This window comes from Amblyraja radiata, chromosome 2 (genome assembly GCF_010909765.2).
Source record: "Amblyraja radiata isolate CabotCenter1 chromosome 2, sAmbRad1.1.pri, whole genome shotgun sequence".
NCBI classification, from domain to species: domain Eukaryota; kingdom Metazoa; phylum Chordata; class Chondrichthyes; order Rajiformes; family Rajidae; genus Amblyraja; species Amblyraja radiata.
This window is the reverse complement of record NC_045957.1, coordinates 85,188,793-85,202,784: the sequence shown is the minus strand read 5'-3', so window position 1 is coordinate 85,202,784 and position 13,992 is coordinate 85,188,793. Positions and strand designations below refer to the sequence as shown.

The window sequence follows — 13,992 nt, the reverse complement described above, 5'->3', positions numbered from 1 at the left end:
GTGCCAAAAATTGTTTACAATGTTCCAAATGCAGCTTTACCAGCACCTTATACAACCTCAGCATTACATTCCTGTTTTTGTATACAAGCTCTCTTGAAATAATTGCTAGCATTGAGTTTGTTTTCTTTGCTACCGATTCGAGTTGCAGATTAACTTTTTGGGAATCCTGCACCAGCACTCCCATGAACCTTTGCACCTCTGATTTCTAGATTCTCTCCCCATTCAGAAAACAGTCTACCTTTATTCCTATCACACTTTACTACACTATATTCCATCCGCCACTTCTCTGCCCCATTCTCCCAAACTGCCCAAGTCCTTCTGTGGAGTCCCTGCTTTCTCTACACTCCCTGCCCTTCCACCTATTTTCGTATCATCCGCAAACTTGGCCACAAAGCCTTCAATCCCCTCGTCCAAATCATTAATATGAACTCCACTTGTCACTGGTAGCCATCCAGCCAGTTTTCTATCCATGCTAGTATCTACTAGATACCGTGGGCTCTCATAGAAAATAGGTGCAGGAGTAGGCCATTCGGCCCTTCGAGCCTGCTCCGCCATTCGATATGATCATGGCTGATCATCCAACTCAGTATCCCATCCCTGCCTTCTCTCCACACCCCCTGATCCCTTTAGCCACAAGGGCCACATCTAACTCCCTCTTAAATATAGCCAATGAACTGGCCTCAACTACCTTCTGTGGCAGAGAATTCCACAGATTCACCACTCTCTGTGTAAAAAATGATTTTCTCATCTCGGTCCTAAAATACTTCCCTCTTATCCTTAAACTGTGACCCCTAGTTCTGGACTTCCCCAACATCGGGAATAATCTTCCTGCATCTAGCCTGTCCAACCCCTTAAGAATTTTGTAAGTTTCTATAAGATCCCCCCTCAATCTTCTGAATTCTAGCGTGTACAAGCCGAGTCTATCCAGTCTTTCTTCATATGAAAGTCCTGCCATCCCAGGAATCAGTCTGGTGAGCCTTCTCTGTACTGTACTATGGCAAGAATGTCTTTCCTCAGATTAGGAGACCAAAACTGTACGCAATACTCCAGGTGTGGTCTCACCAAGACCCTGTACAACTGCAGTAGAGCCTCCCTGCTCTTATACTCAAATCATTTCTCATCTTCCTAAGCAGCCTAACGTTTGGCACCTTATCAAAGGCCTTCTGAAAGTCTAAGTAAACAACGTCTTCTCACTCCTTTGTCTGTCCTGCTATTTACTTCTTCAAAGAATTCCAGCAAATTTGTCAAGCAAGACCCATTCACAAAGCTGACCGGCCTATTCTATCATGAACTTTTAAGTAGTCCAGACTTTTGGAAATTGTTCCTAGTAATACACTGGCACACTTTTCAGGCACCTTTTTTAGATGTTACATAATAATCGATCAAACTAAACAAGTTTAAATTAAGTTTAAAGGATACATAGACCAAGTTTGTTTAAGAGCATTGGAATAGTCTCAATTACTTAAAAAAATTTGGAATAGGTAAGCCAGATGATTTCCAAAAATTAACATAGGAAATTATTGGTGTACTTGTCATAGGAAGAGTGCAACAAAGTTTCATCAACCAAATCATCAATCAACCGGGGTACTGAATGGCGGTGCTGGCTCGAAGGGCCGAAGGGCCTACCCCTGCACCTATTGTCTAAAATCCTAGGATGGCAGGATTGTCATGTAAATAAGCCTGTATTCACCAAAGTTACTAATAGTTTAAGCATATTATTAAATGAGTTGGGTGCATAATTATGATCTAAATATGTTTAATATTAATACATGCGATTTAAATTGGGAAGGGAAAGAGAAAAATATGGTGTAATATTACAATGTACTGAGCAACACAATAAATATCACAGTCTATAAATTCTTTATTTTGGTTATACCAAAGAAATAATTAGAGCAAGAACAAAACTACTGGCAAAAGAAAGTTAATGAACAACTTATTCACTTCACTCCTATTTGTGGGATCTTACTATGTACATCACAACTCCGCGTGCACATTTTTGACGATGATTGCCTGTTAGAAAGAAACAACCAAACGGCAAGCTTGAACACTTTACTCGCCAGATACGATGCTCTGCTCAGCAAGAGCTTGCGTTGGAGTCGAGGTGCCACAACATCACCGCTCCGTCGATGGCCCTCGCACCTACCATTAGGCGCAGCCGCACCACACCCCCGCACGCATGCGCCTCGAGACTCGGCGCGGGCGCGGGCGCCGGCGGTTGGGAGGAGCCGCGCGCTCCCGGGCGATGATGGGAGCGACGGGAGGGTGGGGGAGGAGTGACGTTGCACACCTGCTGCCAAGCAAGTCTCACCATGGGAGTTACGGTAGCGGCGTGGCACGGCTAGCGAGGGGCGAACAGCAACGCCGGCAGCGGTCGACCAGGAGGAGCGGCTCCTCGAATGCCAAGGTACGGAGTCTGATGCTTCCTCGGGTTGAGCTGTCATCGCCGAACTTAAACGACGACGAGCTGCGGGTTGCTTTACTTTGGGAGTGCGTGGTCAAAGTACAGTGGGAGGAGGTGGAGGCGGTGCGCGCGCATATTTACAGCGATGGGGAAGGGCGATGCAGGTAAAGTGATGAGGCAGGTGGGAAGCAGCTAGTCTGTGCAAGTCCACAACACATCCATATACGCAATTAGTGCAATGGGCCAATGCCCAATAACAAGAGCATAAATGCAAGTTATTTAGTCACTTGTGGGAGGCAATCGGGGACAGTTAATCTGAACTTCAGTCTATGTTTTTTAAATATCTATGTTTTAAGAGTCATAACGGAAAAACATATCAGCGATTTGTCCGTGAGTGGTACGAGAGCAAACAAATGTTCAGAGCCATAGATGGGGTGGAGTGCCCACCCTTGTGCATTGGTTATTTTGGAAAGTTACGTCTCCTCCTGGCACCATTAAAGTGAAACCATAAATGTCTGAGATGTTAACACGTGAATTGCGTTGCGCTTACAGGTGAATAGAAAAGGGATGGATCTGGGTGAATGAGGCAGCCTACATTTAGAACAGTGGAATAAATGCTTCCTTTAACAAGACTATTGGCTGTTGGGCATTTTGGTAATCGGCAATTAAAATGTATAAATGCACAAAAGGTTAAGTTAAATATGACTCGCATGAAATTTAGTTTGTCTCAGTGCTGGGCTGTCGAATATAAATTGGTCTCGCCCATTGGAAAAATGTGAATTGACATTTTTTAATTATTGAGTTTTCCTGTATTGAAAGGATATAACTGAATATAGCTCTGGCCTCTGGTGCACTTTCTTTTTATAGGGATTTGCCTAGAACTAAATATTCTAAATTGCAATATGGGAATGATTTAGTACTAAATGGAAGATTATTATAGTCATGGTATTATACAGCACAGAAACTGGCCCTTTGGCCAAAACCTGTCCATGTTTTTTACATGGGTGATCATGTATTGTGAATTTGAGTTTTTTGAAGAAGTAACCAAAAAGGTTGCTAAGGGCAAGGCTATCTTTAGTAGAGTGCTGACATGGATAGAAAATTGGTTGGCAGACAGGAAACGAAGAGTAGGGATTAACGGGTCCCTTTCAGAATTGCAGGCAGTGACAAGGGGGGTACCGCAAAGCTTGATGCTGGGACAGCAGCTATTTACAATATATATTCATGATTTAGATGACGGGATTACAAATAACGTTAGCAAATTTGCAGATGACACAAAGCTGGGTGGCAGTGTGAACTGTGAGGAGGATGCTATGAGAATGCAGGGTAACTTGGACAGGTTGGGTGAGTGGGCAGATGCATGGCAGATGCAGTTTAATGTGGATAAATTTGAGGTTATCCACTTTGTTAGCAAAAACAGGAAGGCAGATTATTATCTAAATGGTGTCAAGTTGGGAAAAGGGGATGTACAACGGGATCTGGGGGGCCCTTGTTCATCAGTCAATGAAAGTAAGCATGCAGGTACAACAGGCAGTGAAGAAAGTGAATGACATGTTGGCCTTCATAACAAGAGGAATTGAGTATAGGAGCAAAGAGGTCCTTCTGCAGTTGTACAGGACCCCAGTGAGACCACACCTGCAGTATTGTCTGCAGTTTTGGTCTCCTAATTGGAGGAAGGACATTCTTGCTATTGAGGGAGTGCAGCATAGGTTTACAAGGTTAATTCCCGGGATGGCGGGACTGTCATATGCTGAGCGAATGGAGCGGCTGAGCTTGTACACTCTAGAATTTAGGAATGAGGAAACACTTTGTCACACAGAGAGTTGTGAGTCTGTGGAATTCTCTGCCTCAGAGGGCGGTGGATGCCGGTTCTCTGGATACTTTCAAGAGCCAGCTAGATAGGGCTCTTAAAGATAGCGGAGTCATGGGATATGGGGAGAAGGCAGGAACGGGGTACTCTCAGGGCTCTCACTTAACTTTTTTTCCTCTGTTGTCAGCCGGGCAACCTTGGCAGCTTTTTAGGTTGCCAAATGACAGTTTAGGTGGTCATTTAAGACAGCTTGCATGACACGTGCGATAATGTGCTCGGACGAAGTGCGTAGTTACCAGTCGGAATTATGCTCAATGAAGCATTCACATATTATTTCTGCTTCAAATAAAGTCACAAACTAAACATATTCACCAATCAAGACATGGTATATACCACAATGACATGCAACAAAATAATAATACAGTATCTCAACCGTTTTTACACTTTGCAATGAATGCAATTTCTATTATTTCTTTCCACTTCCAAACAAAAATGTGGTTGGATTATTCAGCGTATGATCAACCTCAGTGAGATCAAGCGCAGTCTTGGCGAATGCTTCGCCCAACACCTCCGCTCAGTTCGCAATAACCAACCTGATCTCCCGGTGGCTCAGCGCTTCAACTCCCCCTCCCATTCCGAATCCGACCTTTCTGTCCTGGGCCTCTTCCATGGCCAGAGTAAGGCCCACCGTAAATTGGAGGAGCAGCACCTCATATTTCGCTTGGGCAGTTTACACCCCAGCGGTATGAACATTTACTTCTTCAATTTCAGGTAGTCCCTGCTTTCTCCTCCCCTTCCCAGCTATCCCTCAGCCCACTGTCTCGGCCTCTTCCTTTCTTCCCGTCCCCCCCCACCCTCACATCAGTCTGAAGAAGGGTCTCAACGCGAAATGTCGCCTATTTCCTTCGCTCCATAGATGCTGCCTCACCCACTGAGTTTCTCCAGCAATTGTGTCTACCCATTCACACAAGTTCTGTTATCCCTCTTTCCTCACCCACTCCCTACACACTAGGGGCAATTTTACAGAGACAAGTTAACCTACAGAGCCAATGCATCTTTGGGATGTGGGAGGAAACCCACACGCTTGCTGGGAGAATGTGCAAATTCAACACAGACAGTCCCCGAGGACGGGATCGAACACAGATCTCTGGCGTGTGAGGCAGCAAGTCTACCAGCTGTGCCACTATATTTTGTTTTCCAACACACAAAAAATTACACGTTGATAACTTTGGTTACTAAAAAAATGAAAATATCAATTTTCAGTCTTAAATCTCCAAGTGACGCTATGTCCCCCTTTACAGCTACTGTATATTTTAATTCAGTTCAAGACTATGGGGCAGTACATTGGCCATAAAGTTGCTGCCTGAAAGTGCCAGAGACCCGGAATCGATCCTGAATATGGGTGCTGTCTGTATGGAATTTGCCCCTTTTCCCTTTGATCGCATGGGTTTTTTTATCCGGGTGCTCTTGTTTCCTTCCACATTCCATAGGTGTGCAGGAACCTATTTCAGACCCAACCCAAAACGTAATATTTTCCTTTTGTCCAGAGATTCTGTCTGACCTGTTGAGTTACTCCAGCTTTTTGTGTCGATCTTCAGTTTAAACCAGCATCTGCAGTTCCTTCCTACACACACAATACTATACGATAGAACTTTATTAATCCCAGGAGGGAAATTGTGTGTGTGTGTGGGTAAATATATTACTTACGGAGTGGACTCGGTGGGCCGAAGGGCCTGTTTCCACGCTGTATCTTTAAATTACACTAAAAACGCTAAAACCAGAGGGAGTCTAAAGAAGGGTCTCTACCCGAAACTTCACCCAATTTCTTCTATCCAGAGTTGCTGGCTGCTCCATGGAGTTTCCCCGCACAATTAAAGCATGGAGTAGTCTTCACCCTACCATAGTTCCGCAACCAGACACAACTAAATCTTCGGTAGCTCTTTTTTCCCCAAGAACCCTTTTTTTGCTTGTCAAGAGTCAAGAGAGTTTTATTGTCATGTGTCCCAGATAGGACAATGAAATTCTTGCTTGCTGCAGCACAACAGAATATGTAAACATAATACAGAACGGGAGATAAAAGTTCAGTGTGTTTATATACCATAGACCATATATATACACACAATAAATGAACAGATAAAATGCAATAGAAACATGTTATTGTTCAGAGTTTGGAGTTTGGTGATGGACCCCCCACCACCTCCAGTTTAAATTCCATTTAGAATATTTTTGGAGGACCAGGAAACCAGAAGCAAGAGTTACTCCAGGGAGTTACTCCAGCTCCAGGGAGTGATTCTGCGTTGGTTTTCAGCGGTCGCGGCGATCGGACTTCAATGGCGGCCAGATCTCCCACAATTCAAAGCGAGGGATAAAGTCCCCAGCGCCGACCAGTTGCTGTGGCAGTGCGCATGTGTAGGGTGGGAGATGTGCTGGCCGTGGTTGTGTGCATGTGCAGGGGGAGGATGTACTGGCTGTAGCAGTGCGCATGTGCAAGGCCGTGCCGGCGGATGAGGAGCAATACAATACAATACAAATTTATTTGTCATTTGAGCCCCAGTGAGACTCAAACGAAATTTTGTTTCCACAGCCATACAAACAAAAACAATGTCCTACAGACATACACACAATTAAGTTCACACAAACATCCATCACAATGAACCCACTGTGATGGAAGGCAAAAGTCTTTTCTCTCCCCTGCTCTCCATGTCTCTCCCGATGTCCAAGCCCCAGGCGGGCGATGATAAGTCCCACGGCCATTTTAGGCCGTGCCGGGCGATTTACGGCCCCGCTCCCGGTCTAGAAGTCTCGAAGTTGGAGCCCCCGGCGGGCGCTGTAATGTCCCACGGCCATGAAGCCGTGCCGGGTGATGTACTTCCCCGCTCCGGGTCGTTCCAAACCCCGCGACACGGGCTGGAGAAGTCGCGTTGCGGGAGCTCCGGGAAGCGGTCTCTCTCTCTCTCTCCCCCCGGACCCGCGAGCTCCCGATGTCCCAGTCCACCGGACCTGCGGCTGCGTTGCTGGAGCATCCGAGCCCCAGGAGTCGAGTCGCAGCAGCGAGTCACCACCGCTCCCCACGTTCCGAGGCCGGCCAGCCCCACGATGGTGAGTAGTCCGCAGCGCAGTCTCCCGAGCCCCCGGGTCGTTCAGGTTGGAGGCCGCTCCACGGTGCTAGGCCCCAACGACAACGGAGACCCGACAGGGAAAAGGTCGGGTCTCCCGGACAGGGAAGATATTTTAAACGGTTTCCCCCTCCCCCCCCCCCCCCCCCCCCCCCCCCCCACATATACACATTTAAAAACCAGTATTTAAAAAACACCAAACACTACATTTAACTAGACAAAAAAAAAAAAAAGACAGACAGGCTGTAGGAGCCGCTGCAACGAGTCGCGCCGCCACCAGGAATGCCTGGAGCGAGTGGAGAGCAGAGTCCCGGCGGCCCGGACATGGATACGGATGGCGGGCGGAGATGGAGAGTGACAGAGAGAGAGATAGAGAGGGGGGCACTGCTCAGAGTTGAATGGCAGGTGTCCCGGGTGCTTGCCAAACCGGGCAAAATGACACAACTTTTAGGTTGCCCGGCGGGACGTTAGGTGACGTTGGCACCTGGGCAACCGTTAATTTAGAGTCCTGCTGATTGGGGATGATCAGCCATGATCGCATTGGATGGCGGTGCTTGCTCGAAAGATGTGCAGTTTTCCAAGGAGTATAAATACCTTAGAGTTTACGTGGACAGTAAACTGGACTGGTCCAAGAGCACTGAGGCCCTTTACAAGAAGGGACAGAGCCAGCTTTGGACCTTTGCCGTCAAAGGCAGGGTTCTAGTGTTGTGGAACAGATGAATCTGGGATTAGATGTACATAGTTCCCTGAAAGTGGAGTCATAGAGTGATAGGGCAGTAAAGATGAATTCTGGTACATTGGTATTCATCATTGGTATTCATATGGTACATTGGTATTCATTGGTATTGAGTATAGAAGTTGGGATGTTACTTTACAGTTGTACAGGATGTTCACAAGGAAGTATTTGGAATGCTATGTGCAGCTCTAGGAGGGATTTTGTTAAGGTAGAAAGAGTGTAGAGAAGATTTACAAGGATGGTGCTAGGTCTGAACAACAGTGAGAGGTCAGGCAAGCTAGGACTTCCCTGGAGCACTGAAGGCTGATGGATGATCTTAGAGGTGTATAAAATCATGAGGAAATTGATAACTTTTGCAGAGAGTCTTTTATCCAGGAATGGGAGAATCAAGAACCAGAGGTTGTAGATTTAAGATGAGAGGGACAAGATTTAATAGGAATCTGAAGTACAACCTTTTCATTTAAGGAAGTGGGTATATGGAACGAGCTACCAAAGGGTGTATTTGAGACGGGTACCATGAAAAGCATTTCAAAGACACTTAGGTACATAGATTGGAAAGGTTGAGAGGGATATGGGCCGAACATAGGCAAATTGGATGGGGCTACTTGATCGGCATGGATGACATGGGCCAAAGGGCCTGTTCCAGTGCTGAACATCTCTAACTCTGTGGACGTTGTGCTGGATGACTCCGTGACTCTGAATTCCTTGTTCACATGAAGCTCATAGAGTAAACAGTATACATGATTATGATAGATACAACAATAAGTACATTTTACTAGATCCCTTGGCAAATAAGAGCATTTATTTCAGGCTAAAGCTTGGCATTAAATACCATCAATACTTCCAAATTCATCATTACACTCAGGGAACTGGGTTTCTGTTCCTCCTTGTAAACATCAGCAGATCTTAATCAGTACAGATTGACAGCAACACCTTCTCTTCACTGACGAACATCAGTATGTCAGGCTACAGAACTGTGTCTCGTACATGGTAGTGGCAACACAGGGGCCCCACACGGGACGGTCCTCTCTCCCTTCCTGTTCACCATCTTCACCTCAGACTTCAGATATACAGTGGCTTGCAAAAGTTTTCATACCCCTTGAACTTTTCCACATTTTGTCACGTTATAACCACAAACGTAAATGTATTTTATTGGGATTTTATGTGATAGACCAACACAAAGTGGTGCATAATTGTGAAGTGGAAGGGAAATGATACATGGTTTTCAAATTTTTTTACAAATAAAAAAACTGAAAAGTGTGGCGTGCCAAAGTATTCAGCCCCCCTGAGTCAATACATTGTAGAACCACCTTTCGCTGCAATTACAGCTGCAAGTCTTTTGGGGTATGTCTCTATCAGCTTTGCACATCTAGAGACTGAAATTTTTGTCCATTCTTCTTTGCAAAATAGCTCAAGCTCAGTCAGATTGGATGGAGAGCATCTGTGAACAGCAATTTTCAAGTCTTGCCAGAGATTCTCAATTGGATTTAGGTCTGGACTTTGACTGGGCCATAAAATCACATAAAATCCCAATAAAATACATTTACATTTATGGTTGTAACGTGACAAAATGGGGAAAGGTTCAAGGGGTATGAAAACTTTTGCAAGCCACTGTAGCTCTGGCTGTATGTTTAGGGTCGTTGTCCTGCTGGAAGGTGAACCTCCGCCCCAGTCTCAAGTCTTTTGCAGACTCTAACAGGTTTTCTTCCAAGATTGCCCTGTATTTGGCTCCATCCATCTTCCCATCAACTCTGACCAGCTTCCCTGTCCCTGCTGAAGAAAAGCATCCCCACAGCATGATGCTGCCACCACCATGTTTCACAGTGGGGATGGTGTGTTCAGGGTGATGTGCAGTGTTAGTTTTCCGCCACACATAGCGATTTGCATTTAGGCCAAAAACTTCAATTTTGGTCTCATCTGACCAGAGCACCTTCCTCCACATGTTTGCTGTGTCCCCCACATGGCTTGTGGCAAACTGCAAACGGGACTTCTTATGGCTTTTTTTCAACAATGGCTTTCTTCTTGCCACTCTTCCATAAAGGCCCGATTTGTGGAGTGCACGACTAATAGTTGTCCTGTGGACAGATTCTCCCACCTGAGCTGTGGATCTCTGCAGCTTCTCCAGAGTTACAATGGGCCTCTTGGCTGCTTCTCTGATCAATGCTCTCCTTGCCCGGCCTGTCAGTTTAGGTGGACGGCCATGTCTTGGTAGGTTTGCAGTTGTGCCATACCATATAACCATATAATATAACCATATAACAATTACAGCACGGAAACAGGCCATCTCGACCCCTCTAGTCCGTGCCGAACACATAATCTCCCCTAGTCCCATATACCTGCGCTCAGACCATAACCCTCCATTCCTTTCCCATCCATATAACTATCCAATTTATTTTTAAATACTCTTTCCATTTTCGGATGATGGATTGAACAGTGCTCCGTGAGATGTTCAAAGCTTGGGATATTTTTTTATAACCTAACCCTGCTTTAAACTTCTCCACAACTTTATCCCTGACCTGTCTGGTGTGTTCCTTGGGCTTTGTGATGCTGTTTGTTCACTAATGTTCTCTAACAAACCTCTGAAGCCTTCTTCTTCTTCTTTGGAGTTTTACGGCAGCCGGCATCCGCAATGTTGCATTTCTGCCACCTTCTGGTTTCATTCCACAGTACTCATGTCTTTATATTAGATCCTTTTTATAAGCCCAGAGGCCCTCAAGAAATCAAACAACAACTTTATTCCTTTTCCTTTCCCTCCACACTCTAGAATGTTCTTTACTGATATTTCTGTCAATCCAATTTTCCTCATTTCAATGATCATAAATCCTCTTTCTGTCTCATATCTCCTACATGCAACTAGGGCATGCTGAACTGTTTCTGGTTGATGGCATTCCTCACACAGCCCGGTAGGGTGTTTCCCCAATATTTTTAATGTGCTGTAACCTCTGAGGCCTTCACAGAACAGCTATATTTATACTGAGATTAGATTACACACAAGTGGACTCTATTTACTAATTAGGTGACTTCTGAAGGCAATTGGTTGCACAGGATTTTATTTAGGGGTATCAGAGTAAAGGGGGCTGAATACTTTTGCACGCCACACTTTTCAGTTTTTTATTTGTAAAAAAAAAATTTGAAAACCATGTATCATTTTCCTTCCTCGTCACAATTATGCACCACTTTGTGTTGGTCTATCACATAAAATCCCAATGAAATACATTTACGTTTGTGGTTGTAACGTGACAAAATGTGGAAAAGTTCAAGGGGTATGAATACTTTTGCAAGCCACTGTAATTCAGACACCTGCCATCTGCAGAAGTTTTCTGATGACACTGCAATTGCGGGCTGCATCAGTGAAGGGAGGGAAGCTGAATACAGAGGTGCAGTCAATTACTTTGTTGAGTGGTGTGGGCTGAATCACCTGCAGCTCAACACGAACAAGACCAAGGAGTTAGTGGTGGACTTTAGGAGCAGAGGAACACCCCTGTCTCCATCAGTGGTGTGGATGTGCTGTTTTCCAAGGAGTACAAATACCTTGGAGTTTACCTGGGCAGTAAACTGGGCTGGTGCAGGAATGCTGTACACGAAGGGACAGAGCCAGCTGTAAACTTTAAGAAGGTATTGCTCCTTCAACGTCTGCAGTAAGATACTACAGATGTTCTACCAAACAATGGTAGCCAGTGCCAGCTTCTTCACTGTCATGTGCTGGGGTAGGAGGGCAAAGTCTGTTAGGCGCCAACAGGATTAACAAGCTCATCAGGAAGGCTGGCTCCGTCCTGGGGGGGCGGGGGGGGGGGGGGGGGGGTTGGGTTAGTTGGATTCATAGGAGGTGGTCTTGGAGGGGAGGATGTTCCTCAACTGTGGAGCATCTTGGACAGTTATTAATACAGTTCACCCCCTCCATGACACGCTGGTCAACCTGAGGAGTACCTTCAGCAACAGACTTGTTCCACCAAGATATAGTACAGAATGCCATAGGAGATCCTTTTTTGTATCAAACTGTACAACTCCTCCGCCTTCTATCATGGGCTAGACTACTCCCCCCCCTCAGCCGCCCTCCCCACCCCTCGCCGAATCTTTGCACATCCCAAATACTTTCCACTTGTCACATTAATTTCATGTTTCAAGTGTCTTGTATTATAAGACTGTTGGCAGATCACTTTCCCTCCTGGGATAAATACAATTCTATCGTATCATATCACTGCGGTGCCACAGTGCTGCACAATCCCATGCTCTACTGTATGTTACTGTGTAGCCTGACACAGTTCTAATGCTATCATTAACTTCACCAACAATACCACTGTCTTTGGACAAATAAGGATAACGACGAGTCAAGAGTACAGGATGGGGATGGAAAGTGTGCTTGTGTGATGCCAGATCAACAATCCTTCTCTCCACGTTAACAAGATCAAGTCGACTTGATCGTTGACTTCAAGAAGGGAAAGCTGAGGGTCCATGAACCTGTCTTCGTAGGGACAACAGTGGAGAGAGTCATGGCCTGTTTTGGAAATTTGAATTCTCAAGATGCAGAAAGTGGTGGCTAATATCCTGTCCATCGCAGGTACTGACCTCACCACCATCAAAGGAATCTACAGGAAGCATTGACTCTTTGATGTACTTTGCCAAAAATGTTACCACTTGAGCTGAAATAACACAAAGGATAAGGCAACATAAATGTATGTTTAAAGTCTTGTTTGGGAAAATGAAAAAGATTTATAAATAAATACTTTTGTATCAAGTTGTTCCTGACTGTATGAACAATAATTACATATTGGTCTTGGGATTTTTATTACATATCAAAGATGGATTAAACATGAATAAAATAGGTAATGCTTCCTGGAGATCCCTTTGATGGTGGGGAAGTCAGTAGCTGTGATGCCTGGCCACACACTCATTTTGCACTACCATCAAGAAGGTTCAGAAGCCTGAGAACAATTACCATGGGTTTCAAGAATTGATTCTTCCCATCAGCCATTAGGTTATTGAGCCACATAACCAGAACCGTACTATGGTTTCTCTGTGTACATTAGTTTTTGCAGCTTTATGGTCTAATTTGCTTAAAATAACTGAATTTACCATCAGGCTATTAAACCTGGCTCGGACAAAACTGATTATTAATAACCCATTATCTGTTATTTGCACTTTATCAGTTTATTTATTAATGTGTGTATATATTTATATTATGGTATATGGATACACTGATCTGTTTTGTAGTAAATGCCTACTATGTTCTGTGTGCTGAAGCAAAGCAAGAATTTCATTGTCCTATCAGGGACACATGACAATAAACTCACTTGAACTTGAACACTATTTAATTGCTGCTGTTGTGCCTAATGGCTATTCTGAACTTCCTCTTTGACCTCTTTATAGTGTTAATCTGTTAGTCCTCTTGATATAGTGTTGATTTTTTTTAAATCTCTATTAGCCCCAATCAGACTTTTGGTTTGGTTTGCATCTTTATCTTGGTGAATCTGATGCTTAGCAAGGGACTGCAGATGCTGGTTTACCGGAGATAGACACAAAATGCTGGAGTTACTGAGTGGGACAGGCAGCATCTCGGGAGAGAAGGAATGGGTGACGCTTTGGGTCGAGACCCTTCTTCAGACTCTTTGGCACTCCAGTTTTTGAATAAGGGTCTCGACCCGAAACGTCACCCATTCCTACTCTCCAGAGATGTTGCTTGTCCTGCTGAGTTATTCCAGAATTGTGTGGCTAATCCTCTGCTTTCTGAACTGCGGATTCATTTGGATAATTTAGCACTTCTTTACTTTGAGTTATCAGAGTTTTTTTGGTGTCTATTCCAGCATCGATAAACATTCTCTTTGAATGGTATTCAACATTTTGTAAAATATATATAGAATGCATTTATTTGGTTCAGCAGTTATTGTCGTACTTTGTACTTTGGCAAGAAATTTGCCATTTGATCTAAAAT

General features: G+C 44.7%; 1 protein-coding gene across 5 annotated transcripts in view; it reads left to right on the top strand.

Annotated features, from left to right (window-relative positions):
- The first annotated feature begins 2,219 nt into the window (after nt 1–2,219).
- Nucleotides 2,220–13,992, top strand: part of ptpn3 (protein tyrosine phosphatase non-receptor type 3) — a 177,946-nt gene continuing 166,173 nt past the window's right edge. For 2 of the 5 annotated variants that reach the window (XM_033049671.1, XM_033049665.1), the window contains exon 1: nt 2,222–2,404. The gene's annotated coding sequence lies outside the window, so the exon portion shown is untranslated. Of the gene's footprint in view, nt 2,405–13,992 lie in introns of all 5 variants that reach the window. The other 3 variants (XM_033049658.1, XM_033049650.1, XM_033049639.1) reach the window with 3 other exon arrangements.